Consider the following 18,933-nt stretch of genomic DNA (forward strand, 5'->3'; position numbering starts at 1 on the left):
AAGGAGAGCAGATGGATATGGAATGCTCAGAGAAACTGGTATCAGTGATGAGGAAAAGTGCAATGCTCCAGGCTAAGAGAAAATCTAAGCAAAAGTCAAGAGAGTAGGAAATTACTGAAACAGTTCTATGCAGCCAAGTTTCAGTGAAGAAGAAAATTAAAAACTCGATTTCAAACAAAAGTATGACTTGGACAATAAAAGAGATCCACCCAAAAATTAACAAGCATTTGGGGAATTTCGGCCTCAAGAAATGAGAGGACACAAAGGATCCCTACAAGGGTTGGCACATGGACAATAAAACATGCCTAAGTATGCCCAAAGTTTTATTAAAAAAAAAAAAAACCCACAAGCAGGTAGGGGTGAGAAGGGACAGCGCATTCATCAGAATGATGTCGGATCTCAGCGCCAATTCATGTCCCACTGAGAGTGAGTAACCCAGCCAAGCTGTCCTGCAAATGCCAAGACACACCTACTAGAAGTTTAGAACCACGTGTAGGAAACCTGTTCAAGGAAACTGTTAGGGACTCTTTCATTCAACAATGACTGGATAAGCCAGGGGAGAAACTGAAATACAGACAAACAAGAAAAGAGAAGGGATTATTACAAAAATTTGGGAGTTCAGTAGGTGGGGTGCAAAAAGGGAAAATAAACAGTTGCCAGAACATCACGTTGCCTTAAGTAGGACAGAATCAAGTGCACACATCAAACTGGTTTGAGGGGCTCTCTTGGTTTAAATGTTCATGCACATCTTGCCTTCTTGGTTACATCATATCCATGTCTGTTTAAAGCAGCAGCTCTCAACCAGGAGTGATGTTCCCTCCAGGGGACATGTGGCAATGTCTGGAGACCTTCCAGGTCATCAGACTGGGGGTGGGGGGAAAGCTACTCGTATCTAACAGGTAGAGGCCAGGAGTGCTGTGAAACGTCCTCCAATGCACGGGGCAGATTTCATAATAAAGACCTACCTGTCCCCAAATGTGAATAGTACCAAGGCTGAGAAACCCCGGTTTAAAAACATTTCCCTCCTTCCAAAAAATGACACCCTGGTGTGCCATGTGGAACCTCAGCACAGAACAAGGGATACACGTTCCAGTTTGGGAAGCAGGGACATGGATGTCACCAGACAGAGCAAACTCCATAAAGGCATAAGTCTACGGGACTTACTGTAATTTTGGGACTTTTAAAATAATTTTCCCTTTACAATAACCAGGATGAGCAGGACACTTCTCATTTCTGCCGCTTGTAGGGAATATGGGGACCCATTTTACGATGTCATTTCCAATATATGGAAGAGAGGACCTTCTGTCCTCAGAGGGAAAATTATGGCCATTGGTTAGAAAACCCTGAAGGCTCTACCTGTAACCCTAACAGAGAATTCACTCCAAATTACCCTTTTTCCTTTGTTCTCACTTAAAGTGTGTTACAACAACTCAAAAACAAAGCAACACAAAGAATTCCTAGCAAAGTTTGCAGAGAGGCAGGCAAATGATGGAATGCGTAACAAACCCTTTGTGTGCCCCAATCCCCCAGAATGGAGTCCCTGAAGGGGACCAAGGAGGAAGAAGAGTTTCGAGGCTCTTGAGACATAGAATTCTCTTCCAGAAAGACTCTTCTAGTTGGGGGTGCCACTGGAGACGAATCAGTCCATCTCACCCAAGTTTGGGAACCCTACTACAAAGCTGCGCCAGTGGAGAATTTTTCAGAGATTTTGTGATGTGCTGACTCATGAGTTTTTCACGTCTGCTAGCAAGTACAGAGACTCTTTTGTGGTTTATCTCCTTCTGCCCTTTGCTATAGTGTTTACAAATCTTTATTTTTGTAAGGATATTAATCCTTTATTTCTGTGTTATGTTGGTTACAAATATCTTATCCCAGCTTTTTGTGTGTTCATGAATTTTGTGGAAGATCTTTCAGAATTATTGTTTATAATCAAATCCATCCATCTTCTACACATTATGACTTAGCTACTACCATGCATCAGCTTCCCAAGAGCTTAAAAAAAAATAAAATAAAATAAAGCATGACAATGAACACACCTAAAAATAAAATCTTCCTAAGTAGCCCTGACAGACCTTTACCTTAACTGCCAGAAGTGTAGGTTTCCCAGAAGATAGGACAAGCAAAGGGGACAGTGAACCAATGAAAGGTTTTTACAAGACTACATGTATGGTTATCAAAAGCACCAAATGAGCCCTTGGCTCCACATGCAGCTGCACGGCCATCAGCAGACCAGGAGCTCTCAAACCCGCACTCACCCATGCTAACCTTACGGGANAAATGTTAAGGTTTTTTTTTTTTTTTTTTTTAGATTTTATTTATTTTTTTGAGAGAGAGAGAGAGAGAGAGCGTGCGCACGCACAAGCAGGGGGAGCAGCAGGCAGAGGGAGAAGGAGAAGCAGGTTCCCTGCTGAGCAAGGAGCCCGATGCAGGCATGACGGGCTCGATCCCAGGACCCCAGGATCATGACCTGAGCTGAAGGCAGATGCTTAACCGACTGAGCCACCAGGCATCCCAGGATAGGGCTTTTTAATGTGGAATGCATCCCTTCTTGGCCTTTTGGCTAAGATCAAGTGTAATGTAGAATGTATTTACTCTCCTAGGAGAATTGAATCTTCATGTTCATTTCAGACACGATCATCCCTGCAGCAGGCAGCCCTCCCCACTGCCCCCATGACCAGGAACCAAGGGGTCCAGTTCCACTGAGGCAGGACCACTTTCCATCAAGCACTCTGTGTTTCTCTACTGAGTGTTTAACTGGCCCTCATGAGCTCTACTGGGACCTACCCACTGCCTTTGCTGTCTCTTACAGAGCAGCGCCCTTTGGCGTGCCCTGAAGGCACGGAGCCAAGTGAGCACAAGAGGGCACAGGCCCAAGCAAAGCGCAAGGCAGTGATGCTCTGAGAGAAGCTTCGGGGCAGAGGGTGCCGAGACCCGGGAAGAGAGGCTACCCTTTATTGGGTAAGACAGACAGACAGGAAGAAGGGAGGAGACAGCAAACACTGAGTGCAGAAATGTATCCACAGGGGCGTCTGGGTGGCACAGCGGTTAAGCGTCTGCCTTCGGCTCAGGGCGTGATCCCGGCGTTATGGGATCGAGCCCCATATCAGGCTCCTCCGATACGAGCCTGCTTCTTCCTCTCCCACTCCCCCTGCTTGTGTTCCCTCTCTCGCTGGCTGTCTCTATCTCTGTCCCATACATAAATAAAATCTTTAAAAAAATAAAGATGTACTCTTTAAAAAAAAAAAAAAAGAAAAAAAAAAAGAAATGTATCCACAGAAGTCCCCAGATGACAGCATTCCACAGCCAAGTACTTGAGAGTCATGAAGACAGCCTCAAGGCCAGAACCCATGCACCCACCTCAGAGCACAGTGCTTCATCCACACAGGCTGAACCTGAATGGGGGAGATGCCAAGGCCCAGAGGGAGATGGGGGGGGAGGTGGAGTTTAGGGTCTGGTTTAGGGTGTTAAAACAAAAGGCAAAAATCTTCCAGGGAATCTTACACTGGGGAAGGTCTGCACGCCCCCAGTCCATCCATCACCCCTCTTCCTACTCCTTGCAAAAGAAAAACTAAGCAAGGCCACTGGTATCTTGCCCCCACCCCAGCAACAAGGGGCAGGAGGAGCTGATGGATGAAAGATGGGGCTCAGTAACGATGAAGAGGACGAGGACGGCATAGTGAGAGCAACTAGTCTCCCAGCTGAGCACCTGCCTCACCTTATCAATGGCACCTCGTTCTCCCGAGTAAGCAGAGTACGGCAATGATGGGCCCACTTAGTCCACACGAGGGGAAGCTGAGCTTCAGAGAAGTGGGTAACTTGCCAAAGGACACACAGCCACAAGCAGTGGAGCAGGAGTCAGACTTTAATCCGCATTCCCGGCCTAACAGTGTTTATACAAGCGAGACCTAAAACTGTCCTTCGAATGCTTGGTTTCTGGCTGATCCCCCTGAGCGAATATGCCCCAGGCTGGCCTGCGAGCACAGTCTCTGCCCGGCCTGCTGTGTGCCTCTGCTCTACGTGGGATTTCTGAGGGGGCCCCAAGGGCTGCTGAGCTCCCTCTCCAGGGCTGACGCTCACGCCCCCCCAGAGCAGGAGCTCCCAAATCTGTGGGCTCCGGGCGCTCTGTGGCATCGACACCACCCCACCAACAGCCCCACCACCTCTGGTCTCACTTTCTGTTCCACCTTGAGCACTCCCCTTGTCCATACGAGTACAGCCGGCATGACCAGAAGCCACCGTGCCCTTTGCTGGTGTCCTGACGCACCTCAGAATGACAGCCAAATTCCTCAGCAAGGCTGTAGGGTCACCGTGATGCCTACTGGGAAGCCTGGCCCTGCTGTGCTGTCATTTCCATCTTTCGGGTCCTCAGGTGCTGGGTCCACCGCTAGCTTTTCGGGCTCTTGCGTGTGCCCTGCCTCCAAACACCCTTTACCTCATCCTTTCCATTGGGGTAACTCCCATTCATGCTTCCTCAGGTCGCCACGGCACTGTGGCATCCGGGAACCATGAGGATGGCTGTGCCATCGCAAGGTCACGCCTGCCTGCTCAGCCAGACCGCCGTCAGAACGGGGGGCAGCGGCTCCTGGGGCCAGACTCGGCACCTGTCCTGAAGGCTCCCCGGCATTTGTGGGATGAATAAAAGGTTAAAGAAAATAATAAAGGTACCTGATATAATGTAACACTCATTCTTGCTTAATACTCTTACTAAACTGGGAAAGGAAATGAAGAGCCAACATCGACCACATCCCTGACACACCAGATGCGCTGAGGTCAGGGACAAGCCGGGGCCTACACAGCTGCGATCACTCGGCTGACGGAGAAAGAGAGGGGAAATGTTTGAAAGGAAAAGACCAAATTAGGACCACAATCAAGAGACAGGAGAATCTAGAGAACCTACGGGTTGATGGCGAGGTACAAAACACATTAGGAGTGTGAGCCTGTATATTTGCTCACTACCTTACAAATAAGGGCATTAAAAATAACCCACATAGGGGCACCTGGGTGGCTCAGTTGGTTAAGTGACTGCCTTTGGCTCAGGTCATGATCCCAGGGTTCTGGGATCGAGCCCTGCATCAGGCTCCTTGCCCAGCGGGGAGCCTGCTTCTCCCTCTCCTTCTGCCTGCTACTCTGCCTGCTTGTACTGTCTGTCGAATAAATAAATAAAATCTTAATAAATAAATAAATAAATAAATAAATAACCCATGTAGGTTTTTTAAAAAGTACCTAAGGTTCTTGTAGTTTCACTACTAAGGCAGTTTACTACTAAGGTAGTGAACCTAAAGCATTCCCCAAACCCAGCAACAAGCATCCGGTTCAGAAGCTGGCAAAGTGCTGCCTACACTGGTTTTGCAGGGTCCCCAGCTACGGGCGGTTTTTTCATTTTTAAATGGTGGTAAATAGCAGCAAGGAAGAACATATGACAGGATTATGTGGGCCAGAAAACCTGAGATATCTACAGAAAAGTTTACCAACCCCTAAAGACAAAAGGATGTACGAATCCTGTTTAACAAGGCAGTAAGAGTGGGGCGCCTGGGTGGCACAGCAGTTAAGCGTCTGCCTTCGGCTCAGGGCGTGATCCCGGCGTTATGGGATCGAGCCCCACATCAGGCTCTTCCGCTATGAGCCTGCTTCTTCCTCTCCCACTCCCCCTGCGTGTTCCCTCTCTCGCTGGCTGTCTCTATCTCTGTCGAATAAATAAATAAAATCTTTAAAAAAAAAAAAAGAAGAAGAAGGCAGTAACAGGGGACGCCTGGGTGGCTCAGTCAGTTAAGCATCTGCCTTCGGCTTAGGTCATGGTCCCAGGGTCCTGGGATGGAGCCCCGCCTCAGGCTCCCTGCTCAGCGGGGAGTCTGCTTCTCCCTCTTCTTCTGCCGTTGCCCCTGCTCGTGCTCTCTCGCTCTCTCGCTCTCACTCTATCTCAAATAAATAAATAAAATCTTTTTAAAAAAAAAGTAAGTGAGTAATAACAGATTACTTAGGTTTCATCAAAAATGGGCATAGCCTTTATGAATAAAACAAACTATTTTACTAAGGGCCATAAAACAGATTTAAATAACCAGAGAAACAGACCAGATCCCAGGACAAGAGTGCTGCTCTAAGGATATCCATTTTCTGATACGTATATAAATTTAATAAAAATCAATCAATACCCCAAAAGGAGAAAAGGGGGTTGCTAAAATTCCTGTGGAAGGATAAGCAAAAATAGCTACAAATATCTGAAAAAGAATAAGAATGCGTTCTATCAGATAGGACCCTAACATAAAGTTGTAATAAACAGAGTTCACAAAGACAGACAAAAAGACAAAAGAGAAAAACCCCCAAAACTGAGAAATATAGGATATGGAAGCACTTCAAATAATAAGGCAAAGTATGGATTTTTCAACACAACATGCCAAAACCACCAGTTCAATACTAGGTAATAAAATTCAGAAAAAGTAAGTCCTAAGGTTAATGCAAAAAAGGGAGGGAGGGAGGGTGGGCCACTAATGGTTATATAACATTAGGGTGGAGGACTCCTTTCTTAGCATACCATTATGATTAGGCAATATGAAATTTTTTAAAGATTTTATTTATTATTTATTTGACAGAGAGAGATAGTGAGAGAGGGAACACAAGCAAAGGGAGTGTGAGGAGAAGCAGGCTTCCCACCGAGCAGGGAGCCTGATGCGGGGCTCGATCCCAGGACCCTGGGATCATGACCTGAGCTGAAGGCAGACACTTAATGGCTAAACCACCCAGGCTCCCTGCATATGAAATTTTTTTAGGTTTCTGTATGGAGAGAAATCACACAAAATTAAAAAGCAAAATATAACCTACACAAGATCATGTGTTCATATCTTTACTATTTGAAGAACTCTTATAAATCCATAAACAGGAAACAAAAGCCCTTAATATAAAAATGGACAAAATAGGGGCGCCTGGGTGGCTCAGTTGGTTAAGCATCTGCCCTCAGCTTGGGTCATGATGCCAGCGTCCCTGGATCCAGCCCTGCATCAGGCTCCCTGCTCAGCGGGGAGCCTGCTTCTCCCTCTCCCTCTGCTCCTTCCCCTGCTCCTTCTCTCTCTCTCTCTCTCTCACAATAAATAAATAATCTTTTTAAAAAAATGGACAAAATATGAGCTTCTAATCTTCAATCCCCCTTAAACACAAACGGCAAAATAAATGTTTAGGACATCCTTGTTTAAAATCAAATAAAAGTATACTGAAATGAGGTACTTTTTATTAACCTATGTGGGTTATTTTTAATGCCCTTATTTGTAAGGTAGAAATAAACTCACACTCCTAATGAAAAATAAATTTGCTAATGAGAAGGCAATTCGATTATATGTATCTGAAAAAGTATCCTCATGTTCAATTCTAATATTTATTAATAGATATATTCACTAATATTTGTTATTTAGGACACCAAGATTTAGCTCCAAAATTGTGCGTGTTAGCATTATTAATAAGATCAAAAATCAGGAAAAATTTCATATCCAACACTAGGCAATTGAATGGCAAAATTACGGTATGTTCCTACAGATGTAGACATTAAAAAGAGGACATAGAAATACTTATTGACATGGGAAGATGTTCACCCTATGTTACGAAGGAATAAAAAAATAGTATGTACAACGCTATGCTAAGTGAAATAAGCCAGTCACGGAAGGACAAATATGGCACGATTCCATTTATAGGAGGTATCTAAAATAGTCAACTCACAGAAGCAGAGACTACAATGGAGGCTGCCAGGGACTTGGGGGGGGGTGCTAGTCAACACGTGTAAAGTTTCTTATGCAAGGTAAGTTCTAGGGGTCTGCTGTAGAACACTGTACAGTTAACAATACAGTATTGTACATTTCAAGGTTTTTTAAGAGGATAGATCTTAGGCTGAATGTTCCTACCACAACAATAAAAGAAGATACCAATATTTTAAAAATCAGGCAATGAGTAAAAAGAATTAAAGGCAATTTGTACAGTGATAGAAAAGTTAGGCACAGTACTAACCTAACCCCCCGTGTGCCTGTTAAGAGTGCACACACGCACACACACACCAGAGTGTCAGCCAAAATGCTGACTACTGCATGGCAAAGGACTTACGTCTCCCTATTTTCTAAAGTTAGCTACTTAGCAGTGAAAGGTATGCCCCTTTCTCCCAGAAGAGCCTGATCATGTCCACATCAGCACTTGGTTCCACGCCTCTGTTCAGAATCAAATCCAGAGACGTGGTCAGTTCCCCTTAAAAAGGTCACACGAAGCAGTCCGGTCCCTTCTGCTGAGCGGTCAGGACACAGCCTTAGAGTGACGGAGTCACGTGGAATAAAGTTCATAGGTTTCAAGTTGTAAAATAACTTCTGCTGTCAGAAGAGAAATGGAGAAAAGCAAGGTTTTGTAAATTACACCCAACTGGGATAGGGAGGGAACAGACAATAAAAGAGGTGTACCAATAACCAAGGTTGCCCCCAAAGAAATGGTCCTCAACTTTGATTCCATGTTGGAAACACTTGAGAATTTTAAAAGCATACTACTGCAGGGGTCCCCTGCCCACGGAATCTGACTGAATAGGTCTATGAAGCCTGAGCATCCAGTTTCGAAAGCTCCCCTGTCGCCACGGTTAAAAATCACCACCTTAAAGCAAGCAGGAAATCACTACAGTCACATTAAAAAAAAAAAAAATTTTTTTTTTTTCAACCTCAAAATAAATCTAAGCCTGTCAGAGCAGAAAAACAGTAATTTGGCAAACTCTGCTAAGAGCAAGTAGGGAAATAAAATATTCTGGTCTTGGGGCGCCTGGGTGGAACAGCGGTTAAGCGTCTGCCTTCGGCTCAGGGCGTGATCCCGGCGTTGTGGGATCGAGCCCCACAATCAGGCTCCTCCGCTATGAGCCTGCTTCTTCCTCTCCCACTCCCCCCTTGTGTTCCCTCTCTCGCTGGCTGTCTCTATCTCTGTCGAATAAATAAATAAAATCTTAAAAAAAAAAAAAATTAAAAAATATTCTGGTCTTTAACAAACTTCCAATTCCCTAGGGATTGAACCACCACCAGCTCTCCAGCCATGAATAATCATGAACAAATACAGGATAACAGCTTTGAATTAGTACTTCTTTGATCAACTATTCAGCCAATGATCATTTCTTTTGGACTTTTTTTATCTGTCCATTTCTCTGCTGTCCAGGAATGGGTCAACTCCCTCCTGTGGCTTACCATGGCCACCTGACTTGGAAGTATGATGATACTATCCAAACAGAGCATTTCAAGGCCGAGCTGCTCCTGGAGTTCACTACTAACCAGGCCTTTTCATGTTTCTTGGAAGCAAAACCAAATCCTAAGAAAACGTGTCTTTTCATCAGCATCCAGCAGTTCCTCGTCCAAAGCTCTCCACAGCTGAATGAAGTAACCACCAAGAATCCTCCCAAAAGGCAGACTCTCCTGCGTACAATTCATCTTTTAGTCCCAGCTCTTAGCCCAGAACACTCAATAAACGTTAATACATATTTATCCCATAGACGGCAATACTACGGCAAAAACATAAATGCATGGCGAATCCACCTTTGACACAAAAATCTCCAGTTCTCCAAAAAGATACATGAAGAGTAAGAATCAGTTCATGTGCCTAAGACTCACTTGCGAAGCTTCTACAAAATGCAGATTTCTTCCACACCAGTTCTTGTAAACAAATTCTCAAAGCTGTTTTCATTAAAACAGCCCAGAATTCAAGACCTCAAAAGATGCATCAACAGGTGAAAGGATAAACAAGTCACAGCAGGTCCCTACAAAAAATACTCAGCAATAGAAAGGAAGCACCTGCTGAGGAAATGCAGATACTAAACGCAGAGAAAGGAGCTGCACACAGGACCTGCGGCCCTATTCCCGGACCTCCAGCGACAGCAAGCAGAGCGGCGACCCAGCACAGAAATGGAGGAGTGGCTCCCAAAGACAGAGGAAGGAAACGATGGAGAAATCTTCTAACCACGGTTGTGATGCTGGTGGCTCCATCTGTGTGTGTATCTGTCTCTTGCACATAAACTATACTTTGATAAAAATCAAAAAGAAAAAAAAAATTTAAAAACTCATAATCCCACCAACTTAAAAAATGTCCCCTCCCCCAAATTCTGACTCCATAGACCAAGTCTGGGACCTGGGAACATTTTTAACAAGGGCACAAACATTCTGAAGCTACTGGTCCTCAGATCACCCCCACCTTTGCATGGGCAACCTGGGGTGGGATAATCTCTCAGCCTGCAGAAACCTATCCAGACAGCTGAGAGTGTGACTAACAAGGAAAACTGTGGGATAAGGACACTCAAGACCTCAACTTGCCAAGTTGTAGTCTGGTTCTTACCAAGGTACAAACAAGACCTTTCAGAGCTGGCCAGGTTCAATGATAAAGCACATTTTAAAAGCCAATCCGTGGCTCGCACTCTGCTTAAATCCCATCATTAGGGGATTATAGTTGAACTGTGGCTGCTCCATTAAATTCTGTTAAATGCTAGCATTTGACCTAAATGCTTTTAATCCAAGACAAAAAAAGATTACTGGAACATATAACCTCAACTTACATATGCTCAACTCCCTTTAAATGAAAGGCCTTGAATGGTTGCCTAATACACAGGGTCCTGCTTTAGAAAGTTTACAATCCTGACATCTAACCTAGCTATTATTATTCCCTTTAGGCAGCAACGAATGAACCTGTAAGTGGTGGTTACTACTCGATCTTGTGATGACAGTTATGATGTCACGGGGTGTAACTGGGAGAAAAAAAAAAATCCCTCCTAAAGCCTTTCCCAAACACTGCACGAACTGCTGCTCTTGTTCTTCAAACTGCAAGTCACTACCCACTAGCAGTGGGCTAGGACATCAACCTACCTGATCTCAACCAGAATTTTAAGACAATAACATTTAACCAAACAAAAGACTTCAGAGCATAACTCACAAGATAAGAGATTCTAGTTTCAAGATAAAATACTTTACTGTGGCTCAGTCAAGAAACAACAACGGCAACAAAATGAGCCTACAAGTCACTGATGTAACTAACACCCTGCCCGGTGACATAAAAGGCATATTCCAGGTACCCAATTTATATCAGGCTGTTGGCTGGGCTTTAAGTAACAAACCCATAGAAAAAGTTTCACGTGGTACAAGATAAGGACACTGATAACAAAACATAATTATCTCCTTGCTACAAGGGTAGAGCGTACCCCAAATCCTGGGCTCTGAGTGGCCTCTCTTTAATACCTATCAGAACCCTACACCAAACGACCTCAATGACTGCAACTGAGAAAATCTCCACTGACCCCCAACGAGCTATGTCAGCCTTCTGTCACCGTCTTGATTTACCAACTTTTCTCTCCAGAGAAAGAAAAGTTTAAAAGAAGTGGGATACAACCTGGATTTCTGAAGGGGAGCCCAGAGCCCACTGCCAGGTTCCACGTCAGAAACACAGCTGCTGAGAACCCCAGGAGGAACAGCGCTTTAGACATCACCCCCCGGGGCCCGTGAGGTGCCCCACGTCAACAACCCTGCTCTGAAGGTGGAAGAAAGGGCCTGCAAATAGTGCTGGACTACTTGGGTATCACATGAAAATGGAGCTGGGGGCCACAACAGTGGGTTGCAAGGCCACCGGCGGGACTCTGCAAATCCTCCTGGAACGTCACACGGTAGAAAGGAGGACTGACTGAACGCAGGTACTTTGTGGAACGTAAAATCCACAACTGGTAAAATGAAACAGAAGACGCTGAAGAACACTCGCTGCCCGCAGGAGACCCCTTCCATCTCTTCTGCAGACGGGGCGCAAGAAGCCCGGGGACAGAAGAAGCTCTAGATCCAAACTAAACTCTAAATCCTGATCGGGCACCTGGGTGGCTCAGTCCGTTAAGCGTCTGCATTCGGCTCAGGTCATAGTCCCAGGGGCCGGGGATCAAGTCCTGCATTGGGCTCCCTGCTCAGTGGGGAGTCTGCTTCTCCATCTGCCTCTCCCCTTGCTTGTGCCCTCTGCCAAATAAATAAACAAAATCTTTAAAAATAAATTAAAAAAAATAAACTCTAAATCCTGAGAGCTCTTAAATCCAGTGTGAGAGGGGCTGTTCTGCTGATGCCTGTTTACACACAGGTTGAGCCATGAAAAGCAATGTTCACGGGACCTAGAGGGCAAGACACTGACTCACTGACTGCTCGGTTAGGGGAAGATGGAGTCCAACGTACAGGAAAAGGCCAAAGCAGCTCACGTTTTGCTGGTTTGGGGGCTTTAAAATCCATACGCATCAGTGATCTTTGTGTTTCTGACCTCATGTTGTAGGTATCAGACACCACTGCCACTTCTGTGGCTTATCTCACCCAGCAAAAATTTGTTCCCCAAACCTTAAATAAAATTATGATAAGACCTTAAGACCTGACTATCCTAACCATGACTCTCCTGCCCCAGGTACCATTCACATGGACCACACTGACCCACAGTTCCCAGGTCAGAGCTCAAGAAGCCTCCTCCTCCAAGAAGCATTCCTGGGTTAGTTGTCCCTCTTCTAATTTGGTCCTACTCCCTGACCAGGCAGGGATAGGGACAGGGACACAGTGTTCACCACATAAAAGGCACTCAAAATATCTAAAGAAAACTTAAACATTTTTCCCGGGGCCAGTAAGCGATATACCTGAAACAAAACCTAATTCCCACCGTCCATATTCATGCAGGGAATGCATGTGCCCTGGACAAGTGAAGCAGAGAAGAGGCAATGAAGAAGGGCCAGAATCACAATACAGAGGCACATTTGAGAAAACTCAAGCAGAATCCAGTTTGGTTTTATTGCCATGTATTCCTATTGTGTGATTTAACATTTCGGTTTTTGTACCAATGGTGTTTTTAATTAAAGACTATTTTAAACGTATTAATCAGTCATTTTAGGGGCCACTGGAAAGCTAATTTTGTATGCAATTTTAATGACAAGATAAAAACATGTTCAGAATTAACTGACTGCCTATCATATCCAAGACACAAACAGGATTTCACTTAACCCTTACAACAATGCTGGGAAGCGCTGTTACTATCACCATGTCACAGCTCAGAAAAGTGAGGTGGCAAGGTTGATTTTCACCTGGACAACAGTCAAGGGCAAGCGGCAGGCCCAACAATCTTTCTGAGAGCATGAAAAAGCTGCTCTCAATTCCCTTAGAGACTGACAGAACAGGCTCTGAAGATGAGCGGAGCGGCCACAAGAGCCCTGGAGGGCTACTTCTAAAGGTTATTTTGGACGAAGCTGGAAAAAGCCCCCCCAGTTACCATCCAGGAATGGAAAGCAAGCATCCTCCTCTCGCACAGCTCCAAATGACCTTTGTCACTTGCTATCTTCCCCGCCCCTTTCCCAGTTCCCAGTACGAAGACAAACCTGGGGGTTCAGGTAACTTGCAGGGATGGCTGTGCCCTGCTAACCCCGGGCCGCCCCCGGTAGTGCTCCAGCTCCCGCTCCACCCTCCATTTCTAGCACCGCTGAGGACTCGAGCCTCCTCTCCTCCCACAGGGAAAGCTCAGGAGGGCACGGGGTCACCTCCTGCAGAAGCATTCCAAATAATCGTTCACTCCATCGCCTCGAGCTCCACGTACTTATCAGCCCTCACTCGGAACTACTCTTCAGACCATCTCATTCCTCTCTGGAATGTTCTTATCAGTTCTTCCGGCCCTCAGTGTCAAAGCCAAATGTCCTTCTCTCACCTGCTGACAGAGGTCAAGCTCCCTCGTTCCCTCATTTCTTAACTGCCGGCTACACCTGCTGGGTTTGGCTGGACTTCAACGCACTTCGTTAGTTCTCTCCACTACCTGCTGCTTCCTTCCTACCGTATGTTCCATTTGCAAATCTCTTCTGCGGTATCTTTTCTCTCCTCACCCAACCCCCACTTTACCAAGAGTTCGGTGTCCTCCTCCTCACACACTTTCCCAAGATAAGGAAAAGGGCGCTCTGAAATTTCACCTACCCTGATGGGTTACCCGATGACTGAATAGTGGGTTTGCCTACACTGCACTGCAATTACCTGGGGCTGGGGACGCTGTAATTCTTCCCCAAGTTAACCCTAAGTACACAGTGATCCAAATAACAGGCTCTCCCTGACGTTCAATAAATGGGAGCCTGTTCCCTGACCGTCAATAAACATCTCATGCCTGGGAGTAGCTTAAATAGTTGGGTTTTCCCCGTCCCTGCAAGGGAACATGTTCTTTTAATTCATTAAAAAAAAAAAAAAATAGCCATTCAGGGGCACCTGGCTGGCTCAGTCGGAAGAGCGGGCAACCGCTGATCTCCAGGTCATGATTTTGAGCCCCACGTTGGGTGCAGAGAGTATTTAAATAAACTTAAAAAAAAATCCATTCAATACAGAGATTGCAATTGCTTAGAATCCTATGCCACACATGTACAGCTTTCTTTAGTTTCTGAACCTGACATCTGCATAATCCCCAAACCTTAAAGGATTAAACAATCGATGTATTCAGCTATAAAAGACTCCAGCTCTCCATCAAGTTTAATCTGTGCTCCTTACTTTTCTTTAAGGCCCTAAAATTCTGCATAGAAGAGCACCCAAAGTCTTGGAGGACCTAGGACTGGACCTCACTCAGAACAGAAGGTAAAAAGGGCACCTGCAAAACACCGCCAACTGACGTTTCAATTGTTGCAGATCAGGTTTTAAGGTCACTCTTTCTCACACGTTTAATGAAGGGCACTGCCTTCTAATTCTAAGAGTCGCATAAACGCTAACATTTGGTTCTTTAAATATTGACAGCACCGAGAAACTCAGACTTTGGAGACTTTCTAGCAACCCAGCTGGGCAACCTTGAGCCACGGGCTCCACACTCACCTACAGAGACACATGCAGGCATAGCCAGGGATGTGCGTAAAATCAGACACAGCCACAGCCCGGGGCACACACCGTCGCAGACGCGTGCACGTGGACACACACACCCGCAGCCCCAGATGCATGCACAGACATAGACACAGACACACAGACACCAACTCCCCAAAGCAGAGCTACTGTACCAAGAAATGGTCTTACCTGCAGAGAGAACTCCTACCGTATCCACAAAAATACTTGTTCATCAGTGTCCAACCCACCAACTCTGTGCTGGCGTCTGTGCTGGGCTGGGATCTCCTGATGCTTTTAGGTGCTGAAGGAATTTCGGCTTTTATAACCCACACAGGCTCGCCGAAATTGTATAACCATACCACCTAGTCCGAAATTACACAACAGCCACCACCTGGTTACAAACGGTTACTACACGCTTCTGGTATGGCCTGCTCACCATCGATCTGTCACAGGTTTCACGTGGCAGGGCAGACTGTCTATTGTGGAAACCAAGCAGTTGCTGGGATTACATTTCTCAAACCCACACAAATAAGGGAAATTAAAACCTATCTTTCCAAACGCTCCTGTTCAGGCAAACGAGTCCACCCACACTGTTTTCAAGCTCAGTGAAATGGGGGGATTCGTTTTTACTTCCTGGTACTATTTCATTTCCCCAACTGGGGGACCAAAAACATTTCCGCAATTGGGGGCCCCAAAACAATTGTTTTCAAAGCCCAAAGACTTCAAAGATTAAGAATACATCTCAAAGCATGAGGTCTTCGTTGAAATGATAGGAAAAGCAACAACTAACTGCACTGTTGAGAGCCAGCCACCAGAGCCCAGCTGTGTGCGGCCTCTGGCAGGCCCCAGCCACAGAAGCCCCACTGATGAGTGGAAGTGCCCCCAAAAACACTGAGGAAGACAAACCCACACTGACAATCTATTACCAGTAGGAGGGAAGAAGCCACACCTGTTGTTAGGACTAGAAAGGACAAAGTCTGACTCCGGGGCAGGACCTGCCAGAAACCTGGGAAGCGGGCACCCGCTGTGAAAAGGCAAGAACTGGCCTCCATCTCCCCAGCACCACACAGGGACCACATGGCTCAGGTGAGAAACAGGCAGGCAGAAGGGACATCTACCAGCAGCACAGTACATCCTGGAAGATGTGATAAAGGCAGAGGAAGAGACAGGACAACCTGGAGAACAGCAGCTCTGATGGTTACTCATTCATGAATCATCTTTGCGAAGTCAGTGGTGGGCACAAGAGAAAGCTGCCACTTGACTTCGGTGGAAGTGGGGAGAAGGCTAGCAGCCCAGAGCTTTAACTGTTCGGGAGCAGGAGCTTAGTCATCACAAGTTCCCAGAGCACGGGTCACATGCGACATACCCATTGCCTCAGGCCAACATGCCCAGGTAGACCAGAAGGCCCCTCGCTCCAGAGTGAGCTAAGAGGGGGCACCTGGGTGGTTCAGCCGCTAAGCGTCTGCCTTCAGCTCAGGTCATGATCCCAGGGTCCTGGGATGGAGCCCCACATCGGGCTCCCTGCTTGGCGGGAAGCCTGCTTCTCCCTCTCACACTCCCCTTGCTTGTGTTCCCTCTCTCACTAGCTCTCTCTGTCAAATAAATAAATAAAATCTTAAAAAACAAAACAAAACAAACCCCACCAAAGTGAGCTAAGAGGAAAAACCCAGTATGCGGCCTATGGGAAATAGAATCCAGTCTCTATATCCTCAACACAAGAACCGTCCTCAGGCTGTTCTGTGAAGACTCGAACCTCAAAAAGGTGAAACTGCAGGAACCAAAAGAAAATTTCGATTCGGAAGAAAAAAGAATTAAAAAACAAAACAGTTGGTATTTTTAAAAAAGGGAAATGGGATCACACAATTACATGAAGAAAATGGACTGAGACCAAGAGAGGACAAGCTGGGGGTGGTGAAGAAGCAACAGAGAGAAGTGAAAACCGAAGGAAACAGCAGAAAACTAATGGGTGGAGGACAAGTTTGAGAAACACGGAGAAACAAGGAAAATTCCAGAAAGGCAGTAGCAGTTCCCAGATGAGGAACTGTGGAGGGACAAACGCAAAGAGCAAAACCAAGACGTGAAAAACCAGGCTCCCTGACTAGACTTACAAAGAACAAAGGAGTCATGTTGTAGGACTCCGTTTACATGAAATGTCCAGATTGGGCAAATCCAGAGACAGAAAGTAGATTAGTGCTTGCCTGGGGCTGGGGTGGAGACGGGGGACAGGAATGGGGAGTGACTGTTAATAAGTTTGGGATTTCTTTATGGGATGAAGAAAATGTTCCAAACTTGACGGTGATGGTTACACAAGCCTGATTCCCTGGAAGCCGTCGCACTGCACAGGTTAAATGGGAGAGCTCTGTGCTGCGTGAATTCTAGCTCAAGAAAACTGTTCTATAAAGAACGAAAGGAACAGGCTTAAAGATATAAAAAAGATATAGAATAGAAACCAACTACTCTGAGATCAAGAAAAATCTGAGTAGAGAGATTACAAAAGCACACCTGATTCATGCAAAATCGGAGAGAAGAAACCTGTTCTTGGACACATTCTGGCAAAATAATTTAACTACAGGAAGAAAAAGTTGTAGAAACATCCAGGGAGAAGGAGAAAGTATTTGGGTTACTTAATAGCAACAATTAAGATGAACCCCAGGATTTTCCAAGGCAGCACGAAAATGCCAGAAGTCTATAGAAAATGAAGACAGAGAACCGAAGAAAAGGTTTTCCCAAAGAATTTTATACCCAGACAAGCTGCCCTTCATGTGGGAAAGCCAAAAAAATGCAACCTCAGACATGCAGAGGCTCAGAAGGGGGCGGGGGGGGCTGGGAGAAGGTTGAGGCTATTATTCCAACCGCCTAAGAGGTAAAATTCAGAAAGGCCCATAACACGCAGGGCTGCTAATCACATTACCAACCCAAACCATCAAGGTCAGGATGAAACTAAATGATGAAAATAAACCTGATTATAAAACTGAACACATACATCAAATTAATTCTCTAAGCATATGCTAGGTTATGGGAAAAATGTAACTAGTAACAGTAAAGCAGATCCAGCAAGATGACATTATTAAAGATCAAAGACAGGCAGTAAGATCGTGCTCAAACCCATCTCCCAAACAGGGAGGACTTTTAAAACACAATTAGAGCTTAGCGATAACTACTGGAAAAACAGGTGGGTTTTTGTTTGTTTGTTTGTTTGTTTTGGACATGTTCTTTGTTTTGGTTTTTGGTTTTTTTAGTGTTTTTTACTTAAAGGAAACCACTATTAAAATTTGAAACAGATTACAGACTAAAACACAAACTAAACGTATAAATGAGTTACATTCAAAGTGTTCTCAGATGCTTCAGAACAGAAATGCCAATGCCCAAAACACACCTTAAACAAAGTGAAACAAAAAAAGCAACGTTAATGCTGTCTCGTTATTTTTTAAGTATCAGACACAATGAAATCACGCCAGAAGTGTTAAACAGGGAAAAGAGGGTAAGTTTACATGGCTGAAGTAAAAAATTCACAACAGAAATATTATGTCAATTTTTATATTCCAAACATTATTTCACTGAAATAAAGTCCATACTGGTTAACAATATGGAAGAAAGGACCAACAGTTCATAAACGTACCCAACTGTCTCCAAGAAGATGGGGATGAGAAGGTGGAGGGACAGGGGTACAGGCTCAATTTCCATGTGAGCTTGATTTTTTATTGATAAGAAAATGTGACCAAGATAATGAACAGGCTAACATAATAGGTACCAAACTGTGCACCCCAGAGAAAATAGAGCTTTCTTTTCATTGGTTAATGAGCATTTGTGAAAACTAGCCATCATGCCAAATGAAACGTTCAACCCCCCATGAAAAGGAGCATTATTTTTCACTGCCCGACCACAATGCCACAAGAGATCAAAAGAATTATTAACCAACAAAGTCCTAACAACTTCAAAATGTTCAACCTTTCTCCCAAATAACCGTTGGGTCAAAGATGAAACTGAAACTGTAAAAACAACCTTACAACAAAAAAGAATAAGTAACAAAATACCCTAAAGGACAAGAAATGAGAGAAAGAAAAATTGGCTAGAAAAGCAAAAAAATAAAAAAAATAAACTGGATAAATATATCCAA

General features: G+C 45.0%; 1 protein-coding gene across 2 annotated transcripts in view; it reads right to left on the reverse strand.

The window, feature by feature from the left end:
- SLC23A2 (solute carrier family 23 member 2) overlaps window positions 1-18,933 on the reverse strand; it is a 108,151-nt gene that overhangs the window by 75,868 nt on the left and 13,350 nt on the right. The window lies entirely within an intron of this gene.

This window comes from Ailuropoda melanoleuca, chromosome 13 (genome assembly GCF_002007445.2).
Source record: "Ailuropoda melanoleuca isolate Jingjing chromosome 13, ASM200744v2, whole genome shotgun sequence".
NCBI lineage: Eukaryota > Metazoa > Chordata > Mammalia > Carnivora > Ursidae > Ailuropoda > Ailuropoda melanoleuca.